This window comes from Triturus cristatus, chromosome 8, assembly GCF_964204655.1.
Source record: "Triturus cristatus chromosome 8, aTriCri1.1, whole genome shotgun sequence".
Classification (NCBI taxonomy): Eukaryota; Metazoa; Chordata; class Amphibia; order Caudata; family Salamandridae; genus Triturus; species Triturus cristatus.
Genome location: NC_140591.1, coordinates 385,365,363 through 385,378,084, shown reverse-complemented (window position 1 = coordinate 385,378,084; position 12,722 = coordinate 385,365,363).

The following is a 12,722-nucleotide window of genomic DNA, read 5'->3' as shown; positions in this document are numbered from 1 at the left end:
GTGTGGCAGAATCTGGATTCGAGATAAGTGTCAATATATTTAGAAAATTGTGTTTTTTTCGTCGGAGGACGGTACACAAGAATGCCATTCAAAGTGTTTTTAGCAGTGAAGTTTAGCTTAAAAATAAGTGCTTCATAGTCCTCATTAAAGGGGAAAGGCGTACTATTGATAAAAACAATCTTTTAAAAAATGATGGCAATACCACCTGTACAGCTAAAAAGCCTGCAGACGTAGCTTTAGGGGTGGCCTCTCAAGCAGCAGAGGCTACTTGAAGGGGGTGACTCCAAACATGAGATATACCGTCCCCTGACTTCTAAATGTATTCCCTACATGATAGAAAAATCCCCATGCCTCTGAAGATTTCAAAGATTGGCTTGATTTCAGAATCCTTAGCTACATACTGAAATTTTTTCCTTGCAGCCCTTGGTTGAGAAGTGTCCTTCCAATATAAAAAAATCCACCACAATAGTTAAGAAAACATATGCTTTGTCCTTAGATCCAACCCTTCAAATATGTGTACTTTTGAAATTGAGGCTTGTAACACAAAAATGCCTCAAACTGACTGCACTGAAGTCCTAATATGAGCATTGTATAAAATACCAAGACCCAGTTAGATGCCACCCACCACAAGACCTTACAATTAAGGCGAAAAGATGTTTACGAGGAAATGGTAGATCATTAGAAATGTGTCAGATGTGTGCCTTGCCTCACTATTAAAACACTGTTGGCATGAGGTTACAAACAATCTAAAATATTACACAAACTGCCCAAAAAGATTGATATTTTACCTCAAGCCATGCATTGTTACATTCCCTACATCAGGTGGATAAGTATAGAGATACAATAGGGAATGAGCGAACATCATTCAATCATCTGTAGACAACTCCTGAATGGCCCAATTAGAAAACATACTATGCTTTTAAGTATATCATCAGCAACTTTTTGTAGGTGTTAAAAGAGTGGATGAAATGTAAATACTCACCTATTACAGAAGTAGCATTTGCTACTTTCTATTCCTTGACATAAGTGTGGCCTGTGAGGTATCTGAGAGTTCGCCACAGTCCATTTTGCTGTTTAATATCTTAATCAGACCACTATTCACCATAACCAGGGACAAAGGCCTACAGATTTTCTGTTACACTGATGGCAGCAAGGCTGTTTGTATGTCAATGAAATTGATAATGATTTTTCCAAACTAAAAATTGAATCCGATGATATAGTCATATGAATGAACAATAGTGGGTTAAATTTGAGAGTGGCAAAAACAGAGGCTCTCTTCTTGGGCTTAATTCACAAACTTTGTGCTTAAGGAGAATGTCCTCGGCTACCTTTATTGTTTCTCGTGCTTAGCCTTTTTGGCAAAATAACCACTCATTTTGGGGTAATGCAGGATCCCATTTTCAATTCTGAAGATCCAAAAGATTCAGTTGTATACCCATATTTACTGTGTTGCTACAACTTAAAAAAGTGTTTTCAGGGGTGTGGCTTATGCATCCGAACTAGATGGCGGTGATCTGCTGAGCTCCGTCTATTCACAGAGCAACGGACCTAATTTCCGACCACATTGAGACCACGCCCAGCGTTCTCAAAGCTGGTCTCCTGCAGCGCATTGTTGTGGCAAGTTTTTGAGTTAACGGCAGACTCAACTCACCCGTTTTTTCATCACTTTTCGTCGTGGCAAAATTTTCTCCTCACTCGCGAGCGGCCGCCATTTTGGGCAGTGCGTCGCTCACGCTACATTTCTCCTCAGATTCCTCATGCAACCAACGATATCTGGGTGAGCTTCTCTTCACTTCTCACCATTTTCACCATTCTCCGTGCATTTCTGACTCCTGCCATGGTTTTAATTCAAACCAGTGCTGCAGTGCTTTACTTCTATGGTTTTCCTCAAATCTCCAATCCTACTTGGTCCTAGGGATCTCTCAATACCATCATGATGTAAGGAACTAATTTGATGGATTAAGCACCTACTACTGGAGTTTGTGTTCTCTGGGTGCCCACAGAGCCTGTGATTTGCAGCTGGTTTTTGTTACCTTCATATATTTTTTCACAATGCTACTGTGCCTCAGTAGCAGAAATCGTAGTGGGATCAATTTTGCCTCTACTTCTTCTTGTGCCTGTTCCAGAGGTGTAGTAAGTGTGTTTACATCTGCGGTGAGGTGGTATCTCACGAACCCTTCCTTATACTTTAATGGGCAGACTCTCTCCTATTAAAAATTCTCCTCAACGTCAGTCACGCATCATTAAAATGTCTAGCGACTCGCTTAGCCTCACCAAGGCATCCTCCTCTGGCACCAAGCCTAAAAGAGTCAAGAATGACTCTCCATCTCTGATTCAGTCATCTTCAAACCCGGTCCTGGATACAATTTTGGACGAACTACATGCACTCAAAACATTCATGAGTACCACCAACGAAAAACTGCTGTTGATTGAGGATCAATGGATCAACATGGAAGGCAAAATCACCGAAATAGAACAGCGTGTGGGCCATCTGCAGGACATAACGATTAAAATTCCTCTGAACAAGAAATCCAAAAGCTTAAGATTCACACCGAGGACCTTAAAAATCCCAACAGAAGGAACAATCTGAATATTTATGGTTTACCGGATAATATTCAAGGCCCTGATCTTCTTTCCTTCTTGAAGAAATGTTTGCCTGAACTCTTAAGTCTTCAGTCTTCTGCGCCTCTAAATAGCCAAAGAGCACATCGCCTTTGTCGCCCCAGCCTCATTCCACCAGACCGTGTGGTATAATAATGTTCTTCTTAGAATTTACTGACCTAATGTGCATACTGAAGAGTGCCAGAGAGAAACGTCATCTTGTTTGGTCTGGTCATAATGCAGCCAACACTAGACGTAAGGAATTTTTGGCATTCAGTCCTCAAATGAGATCTCTGAATATCCGCTACAGCATATTACATCCCTGTCTCTGCAAAATTACCTACAAAGGTGTCTCCCACTCATTTGAAGATCCGACTAAATGAAAGCTGTTCCTGCAAACCATCACCAGGACACCTATGGACACAAATATATAATGTTCCTAAATCGTTATAGTGTGGTTATTAACTTCTGATTTTTGTTTTTAGTTTTATTCCCTAGTTCTGTTTTTCAACTACAGGTTATAAGGCCGTAATGTTCTTCTTTTACCATTGTCTTTTTTCCTTCGCTGTTGTTCTCGTTTTTGGGTGCTGACATGCCTGTTTCTCTTTTCATTCTCTTTTTCTTTCAGATCTGGCTTCATGTTCTTGATCTATCTCTTCTTTTTTCTAACTTCCTTATTCCTTTCTCATTCCCTGTCGCTCTTCCCTATCCTCTTCGTTTCCTTTTTCCTTCCATTTTTCATTTCTTTATGATTCCATAGGGGGCCTCTGTTTCAATTTTCCCTGTTTTTTTTAATCCTCTTATATTACTCCATTTTTAAATAACGGGAGCTCTTTGTATTAATTTATGTCTTTGCAGTATGTCTTCACTGTTCCTGTATCCTTGTCTTTATGCTGCAACATGTTTAATGTTGTGTTGTGGAACGTGCGTGGTCTAGGTCATCCTATTAAACGTCAAAAGCTACTTTCTCATTTATCGAAACTTAATTTTCAAATAGATTTTTTACAAGAAACTCATTGTAATGACATTGAATCACTCAAACTCAAACGCCAATGGGTGGGCCAAGTTGTTTTTTCACCTGCTCATAACCGTAAGGGAGGTGTTACCATTCTATGTCACAAATCCTTAAAGCTTCTAATTTTATCTACACAATGTGACACAAGTGGACGATGGGTAATACTTAAGGCCTCAGTAGCTTATAAACAGGTCACCTTCTTTAACATCTATGGACCGGTCAAACCTGATCCAGACTTTTGGCACATGATTAAATTAAAACTGTCCTCTATTACCAATCCCAATATCATTGTTGCTGGAGATTTTAACAATTGGCTAGACCCTGTTTCCGACAGGAAATCAAATTGTAAATTTAAACCTGATAAATTTCATAAAGCATTTCAGTCTGCTATTGCCTCTCATCCACTCTATGATGTATGGAAGACAAGTAATCCTGATAAAGAAGAGTTTAAATTTGTATCTAATGTTCATCACACCATGTCACGTATTGATTATATTTTGGTTTCAAAGTCTCTACTCCCCTATATCCAATCTTCTGAGATTGGGTCTGTTTTTATTTCTGACAATGCCCCTGTCTCAGCCTCATTTAACTTGTCCCTTACTACTTCAAAGCATGCCCTACTGAGATTCAATAACTCCCCATTATCTGACCAAACGTACGTTTTAGAGGCTACCTCCTTTATAAATGAATTTTTCCAGTTTAACAAGCCTAGTGATACTTCTGTGCACAATAGCTGGGACGCCTTTAAAGCCTCTTTCAGAGCCTTTACCATTGTCTACACTGCCAGGAAGAAAAAATTACTGAACTCCCATTACTTATCTAGTCTCCAATATATCAAAACTCTTGGACACGCCTACTTTACGTCCAATTGCCCTACACATCTCCGGGATCTTATCAAGGCGAAATCCGATTTAAATATATTGGTTCTAATGATGCGTGAATATTTTACTTAAAATAAAGTCCAAGTATCATGGGGGTCAAAACAAAGCGGGTAGAATGCTGCCAATTACTTAAAAGTAAAAACGGAAATGAAAACCATTGGTCGTATTTGTAATACCCTTACTAACAATTTACTACATTCTGACTCAGACCTTGTAAATGCTTTCTAGTCCTACTACAATGCACTGTATATGGATGATACTCATCCTTCTGAAAACAATACTCAGCCCTTTTTTGATGATCTTACTTCTCCTCCCTCCATAGCGGATGTAATGAGTCTCCTTGAAAAGGATATTTCACTGCAGGAGATTTTAAATGCCATCAAATCTCTAAAAAGAGCCAAGGCCCCTGATCCTGACGGCTTTTCAATTGAACTTATCTCCTCTTTTTCATCCACATTTGCTACTCATTTACTTGAGATTTTTTCCTCTTTTATATAAAACCCAAACCTGAAGGCTCCTTTTTAGATGCTCCTATTGTAATAATTCCCAAACCTGATAAAGTTCACACCCTATGTCAAACTTATCGCCTAATCTCATCAATTAACTATGACTGTAAAATGTTTGCGAACATTTTTGCCTCTAGACTTGATGATGTTATACCCCTGCTTATCAAACCTGACCAGTCTGGCTGTATTAAAGGTAGGTTCACTTCTGACAACGCTAGAATGTTCTCTAACTTTCTTACATTGGGGAAAAAATATCCGGATCCTCTAGCTGCATTATCCCTGGATGCTTAGAAGGCATTTGACAGTATAAATTGGCAAATCATGTTTAAAACTCTTCATTGGTTTGTATTCAGCCCCAAATTTATTTCATTTATGAAGTTGTTATACTCAGAACCTCATGCCTGTGTTTCTGCTAATGGTGCTTTATCCCCGTACTTTAGTTTGCACAGAGGTACTAGACAAGGCTCCCCCTTTCCCCTCTTTTATTTCTTTTATGTCTTGAACCTTTTATTGAACGCATTCGTCACAATCCCCTTATAACAGGTTTTCAACCCAATTCTCATGAAATCAAATTATCCGCCTATGCAGATGATATTTTGATCGATATTTCAAAACCCACAACTTACCTACGCCCCTTTCAGCAGGAGATTGATTTGCACTCCAAAATATCCGGCTACAAACTAAACTTCTCTAAAATTGAAGTCTTACCTTTAAACTCCTTGTGCTACCAATACATGTTCTCTGACACCAACTTTAAGTTGTGTCTGTCTAAACTCAAATACCTAGGTGGTTTTCTGATACCATTCGCCCAAACTCTTTCCCATAATTTTAGTATACTAAAACTTTATATTCAAAACCTACTCACTTCCTGGTCCCCTCTCTTTTTATCCTGGTGGGGCAGATTGGATACTGTCAAAATGATGATTGTTACTCTTATTCTTTTCTTGCTTTCTATGCTACTCTTTAGAATTCCGAATTACTGTTTTAACCAAATTAATTTTTTTTGCACTAAATGGAACAACAAACCTGCCAGCATTGCTCTATCTAAATTAATTAAACCAAAAACTGAAGGGGGTGTGCGATGCCCTAATTTTAAATTATATCATACCGCTTTTTTAATTAGACAATTTATGCCCTAAATAAGCAATATGAAGATTCATCGATACCTCGCTGGATTACTATTGAACGCTCCTTACTACATGTATTCACTTTTGATGACATTTGTTTTATGTCTAACTGTACTTTTAGTTCCAAGTACCCTATTTTAAAATATTCTCAACACACAAGAAAAAAATCTGCCAAGTGGCGGTTGGATGCATTTGGCCACAACGTGCGTTAGGCCAAAACTCCACCAAATCTGCCAGTGGAGTGGAATTTATTGCCCACCCCTACTTTTGCCAAAATGTGTTTTCTGTAATTCCTACTTGCAACTGTCCTCTTTCAAACCTCTCTCTGTTTGATTCCGTAAGGAAGGTAATTTTCCACATTTTTCAATATTATTTGAGCAGGAACAAATTGTGTCTTTAATGTATATAAAATACAAAAAATAACTTTCATCTTCCCTCTAGCCTTCTGCTTAATCATATTGATACTATTTGACACAAAATATGTCTCTCTGGCTTTCAAAATCTGTTTAACTCAGAGGGTTGCACACACCATCCCTTTTTCCAGTTTGGTTCATTTTGTTATTATAACCCACCTGAGGCAACCCAAACAACTTTGACATGTCGGACAGAACCATAGTTTTGTTACAGAGATGTTTGGATATACTTATTTGGATTTTTCTACCATTTGGCTCTTTAAGTAATGAGAAATTTAGGGCCACATTATTCATTGAAGTGGTGCATGTCTCCATAGTGGGTCGTGCTTCTGTAAAAAATAATCGGCAGGTTTGTCAAGTCATTGTAAAACCTCTAAACTGTCTACACCTTTTTTAAACTTTCCTGACAACACCCTAGAACAAATGCCTTTAATGTGTTGAGAGTTTTCTCGCAGTGGGCTGGGAATATTTATTTCTTTTATATTTGAGACTGTCATTGTGGCAATGGCTGACCTGTATGTTATATTATGTTATGTTATTATGGTTTGTAAAGCGCTATATTACCCAAAAGTGTTTTTTCGCTGCCTGGGAAAAAGGGAACAAGAAAGGTGGTGAAATTAACAGAACAACAGTCCCCAATTTATTGATTGAAATGCCAGGTTTTCAGGGATTTCCTGACCTGGAGAAGATTACTGGATGCTTCTTAAATGTGGGCACTACTAAAAGTCTATTCTCCGCAGATCACAGTGTTTTATCCGGTCTGTACCAGAGGAACTTTTGTTTGAAGAATCTTGTGCCTGGGTTGTGTCAGGCCCGATGGGCAATGCAAAGAGCCTTAAAGATAATTCTTTTCTGAATTGGCAGCCAGTAGAGTTCCCTTAAGGCATGGGACGCTGACTGATATTTGGATATGCCAAGGATAAGCCCAGCTGCTGCATGTTTTTAAGATCTGAAGTTTCCTCAGCAATCTTTGTTGTAAATTGATGTACAGTCAATTGCAATAATCGAGTTTGGATAAGATGAGTGCTGTGACCACCAGTTTTTGAAGGTGAGATGGAATGAAATGAATGATCTTTCTAATTATCTTTAAGAGGAAAAACACAGCAGGCGCAATTTGATTAACTTGGTGTTCAAATGTGAGGCAATTGTCAAAAATTACTCCAAGGTTCCTGACCTTTTCTACAGGTGTGGGAACCAGGCCTAGATTAGAAGGCCACCATTTAGCAGACCAGAAAGAGTTGTTTTTCCCAAACAAAAGGATCTCAGTTTTACCTGAGTTGAGACTGAGGCAACTTTCGCTCATCCATGAACTGATGTTCGACATACAGCTTCGAAATTTTTGAGCTGTCATGTCAAGATTATTGGATACTGATACAATAATTTAGGTGTCATCAGCATATGATGCTACGGTGAAACCTAACATCTTGATCAGTTTAATTAATGGAATGATATAAAGGTTAAAAAGAGTAGACCTGAGGTAGGCACCCTGGGGGACACCACACGGAAGAGAAAAAGATTGAGATGTGTAGCCACTTATGGCGACTCACTGTTTCCTCTCCGACAGGACAGAAGTCGGGAGAGATAGAGCCATATCTCTAATGCCAAGATCATCAGGCAATTGATGAGAATCTTGTGGTTGACAGTATCAAAGGTCGCAGACAGGTCTGACAAGATAAGGGCCGCACTGTCAACTCGGTCAGTGATGGATCTTATAGTCTCTGCTGCCATGATAAGGGCTGTTTCGGTGCTGTGTTCTTTGCGGAAACTAAATTGATTAGCATTGAGGAGATTATGTGTAGTAATAAAATCCAATAACTGTAGATTAAGTGCCTTATCCATCACCTTGGCTGGAAGGGGCAGATGATAATTTGTGGGATATGAAGAGGGTAAGGTACTTTCTTTATCAAAGGTAGAATAGAAGCTTTTTCCAGCAAGTGGGAAAAATTCCCGTATTGATGATCTTATTAAATATATGAATCAGCTGCTCAGTCGCTGCTTCTGCAACCTGATTGAGAGCTTTGGGAGTACAGGGGTCATCCGGTGATCCTAACTTGGTGCCCAGAATGATAGGGAGAGCTTGTTCAGTGGTGAGAAGGGAACATTTATTCAGGGTTCATGCTGGCTGGCTATGGTTTAAAATCCCAGTGGTGCATTGTGTCCCGGCAGTAAATGCCCAAAAAACCTTTAGAACTTTAGATTGAAAAGTCTGTGTGAGCAAGTCGCAGAAAGATTGATTTATATCGTCATTAGCTGGGATAGGTGGATTAGACAGAAATTTAACAGTGTCAAATAATTCTTTGTTAGAATTTTTGACCACTCAATCTTATGAGTAAAATATATTGTCTTTTCATGTAGAATCATGGTTTTGTATGTAGAGAGGGCCTTGCTATATTCGATTTTATGGAGGGACGAATAATGTTTCAGCCATTTTTGTTCTAAGTTGCGAGATTTCTTTTCTCCAGAATATTAAGATTTGCTGTGTGCCAAAGTTCTGAGAATACTTTTCTATTATTTATCTGCATGGCCAAAGGGGCTGAAAGCATTGTGACATTCGCAAGCCACACATGATAATTTAAGGCCATACTGTCTGAGTCCGTCCCATTAACTGGAGGGGAGGATACTAGGATTCTATTGAGTTTAATGCCAGGGTCCTATTGTTTTCTGAGAGGAAGAAGAAGCAATTGGATTTAGATTTCTGATACTGACATTGAAAAGAATGGCTGAGTGATCGGACCAGGTGAGAGGGGGAGCTTTACCGAAGGAGAGAGAGGGGTGATCTGTAAAGGTTCCGTTCAGAGTGTGTCCAGCCTTATGGGTGGGGCAGCTAATGATTTGTTTAAGGCCAAAGCTGGACAATATGTCAATAAGATAACAAACCTCTTTATCAGAGGTATCTTCCAAATGATAATTAAAATCGCCGAGAATGGTAAGATTTGTGTGGCAGAATCTGGATTCCAGATAATTGTCAATAAATTTAGAAAATTGTGTTTTGTTCGTGGGAGGAAGGTACACAAGAATGCCATTCAAAGTGTTTTTAGCAGTGAAGTTCAGCTTAAAAATTAGTGCTTCATAGTCCTCATTAAAGGGGAAAGGCGTACTATTGATAAAAAAAATCTTTTAAAAAATGATGGCAATACCACCTGTACAGCTAAAAAGCCTGCAGACGTAGCTTTAGGGGTGGCCTCTCAAGCAGCAGAGGCTAGTTGAAGGGGGTGACTCCAAACATGAGATATACCGTCCCCTGACTTCTAAATGTCTTCCCTACATGTTAGAAAAATCCCCATGCCACTGAAGATTTCAAAGATTGGCTTGATTTCAGAATCCTTAGCTACATACTGAAATTCTTTCCTTGCAGCCCTTGGTTGAGATGTGTCCTTCCAATATAAAAAAATCCACCACAATAGTTAAGAAAACATATGCTTTATCCTTAGATCCAACCCTTCAAATATGGGTACTTTTGAAATTGAGGCTTGTAACACAAAAATGCCTCAAACTGACTGCACTGAAGTCCTAATATGAGCATTGTATAAAATACCAAGACCCAGTTAGATGCCACCCACCACAAGACCTTCAATTAAGGCGAAAAGATGTTTACGAGGAAATGGTAGGTCATTAGAAATGTGTCAGATGTGTGCCTTGCCTCACTATTAAAACACTGTTGGCATGAGGTTACAAAAAATCTAAAATATTACACAAACTGCCCAAAGATTGATATTTTACCTCAAGCCATGCATTGTAACATTCCCTACATCAGGTGGATAAGTATAGGGATACAATAGGGAATGAGCGTACATCATTCAGTCAATTGTAGACAACTCCTGAATGGCCCAATTAGAAAACATACTATGCTTTTAAGTATATCATCAGCCACTTTTTGTAGGTGTTAAAAGAGTGGATGAAATGTAAATACTCACCTATTACAGAAGTAGCATTTGCTACTTTCTCTTCCTTGACATAAGTGTGGCCTGTGAGGTATCTGAGAGTTCGCCACAGTCCATTTTGCTGTTTAATATCTTAATCAGACCACTATTCACCATAACCAGGGACAAAGGCCTACAGATTTTCTGTTACACTGATGGCAGCAAGGCTGTTTGTATGTCAATGAAATTGATAATGATTTTTCCAAACTAAAAATTGAATCCGATGATATAGTCATATGAATGAACAAAAGTGGGTTAAATTTGAGAGTGGCAAAAACAGAGGCTCTCTTCTTGGGCTTAATTCACAAACTTTGTGCTTAAGGAGAATGTCCTCAGCTACCTTTATTGTTTCTCGTGCTAGCCTTTTTGGCAAAATAACCACACATTTTGGGGTAATGTAGGATCCCATTTTCAATTCTGAAGATCCAAAAGATTCAGTTGTATACCCATATTTACTGTGTTGCTACAACTTAAAAAAGTGTTTTCAGGGGTGTGGCTTATGCATCCGAACTAGATGGCGGTGATCTGCTGAGCTCCGTCTATTCACAGAGCAACGGACCTAATTTCCGACCACATTGAGACCATGCCCAGCGTTCTCAAAGCTGGTCTCCTGCAGCGCATTGATGTGGCAAGTTTTTGAGTTAACGGCTGACTCAACTCACCCGTTTTTTCATCACTTTTCGTCGTGGCAAAATTTTCTCCTCATTCGCGAGCGGCCGCCATTTTGGGCAGTGCGTCGCTCACGATACTTTTCTCCTAAGATTCCTCATGCAACCAACGATATCTGGGTGAGCTTCTCTTCACTTCTCACCATTTTCACCATTCTCCGTGCATTTTTGACTCCTCCCATGGTTTCAATTCAAACCAGTGCTGCAGTGCTTTACTTCTATGGTTTTTCTCAAATCTCCAATCCTACTTGGTCCTAGGGATCTCTCAATACCATCATGATGTAAGGAACTAATTTGATGGATTAAGCACCTACTACTGGAGTTTGTGTTCTCTCGGTTCCCTCAGAGCCAGTGATTTGCAGCTGGTTTTTGTTACCTTCATATATTTTTTCACAATGCTACTGTGCCTCAGTAGCAGAAATCGTAGTGGGATCAATTTTGCCTCTACTTCTTCTTGTGCCTGTTCCGGAGGTGTAGTAAGTGTGTTTACATCTGCGGTGAGGTGGTATCTCACGACCCCTTCCTCATACTTTAATGGGCAGACTCTCTCCTATTAAAAATTCTCCTCAACGTCAGTCACGCATCATTAAAATGTCTAGCGACTCGCTTAGCCTCACCAAGGCATGCTCCTCTGGCACCAAGCCTAAAAGAGTCAAGAATGACTCTCCATCTCTGATTCAGTCAACTTCAAACCCGGTCCTGGATACAATTTTGGACGAACTACATGCACTTAAAACATTTATGAGTACCACCAACGAAAAACTGCTGTTGATTGAGGATCAATGGATCAACATGAAAGGCAAAATCACCGAAATAGAACAGCGTGTGGGCCATCTGCAGGACATAACGATTAAAATTCCTCTGAACAAGAAATCCAAAAGCTTAAGATTCACACCGAGGACCTTAAAAATCCCAACAGAAGGAACAATCTGAATATTTATGGTTTACCGGATAATATTCAAGGCCCTGATCTTCTTTCCTTCTTGAAGAAATGTTTGCCTGAACTCTTAAGTCTTCAGTCTTCTGCGCCTCTAAATAGCCAAAGAGCACATCGGCTTTGTCGCCCCAACCTCATTCCACCAGACCGCGTGGTATAATAATGTTCTTCTTAGAATTTACTGACCTAATGTGCATACTGAAGAGTGCCAGAGAGAAACGTCATTTTGTTTGGTCTGGTCATAATGCAGCCAACACTAGATGTAACGATTTTTTGGCATTCAGTCCTCAAATGAGATCTCTGAATATCCGCTACAGCATATTACATCCCTGTCTCTGCAAAATTACCTACGAAGGTGTCTCCCACTCATTTGAAGATCTGACCAAATGAAAGCTGTTCCTGCCAACCATCACCAGGACACCTATGGACACAAATATATAATGTTCCTAAATCGTTATAGTGCGGTTATTAACTTCTGATTTTTGTTTCTAGTTTTATTCCCTAGTTCTGTTTTTCAACTACAAGTTACATGGCCGTAATGTTCTTCTTTTACCATTGACTTTTTTCCTCCGCTGTTGTTCTTGTTTTTGGGTGCTGCCATGCCTGTTTCTCTTTTCATTCTCTTTTTCTTTCAGATCTGGCTTCATGTTCTTG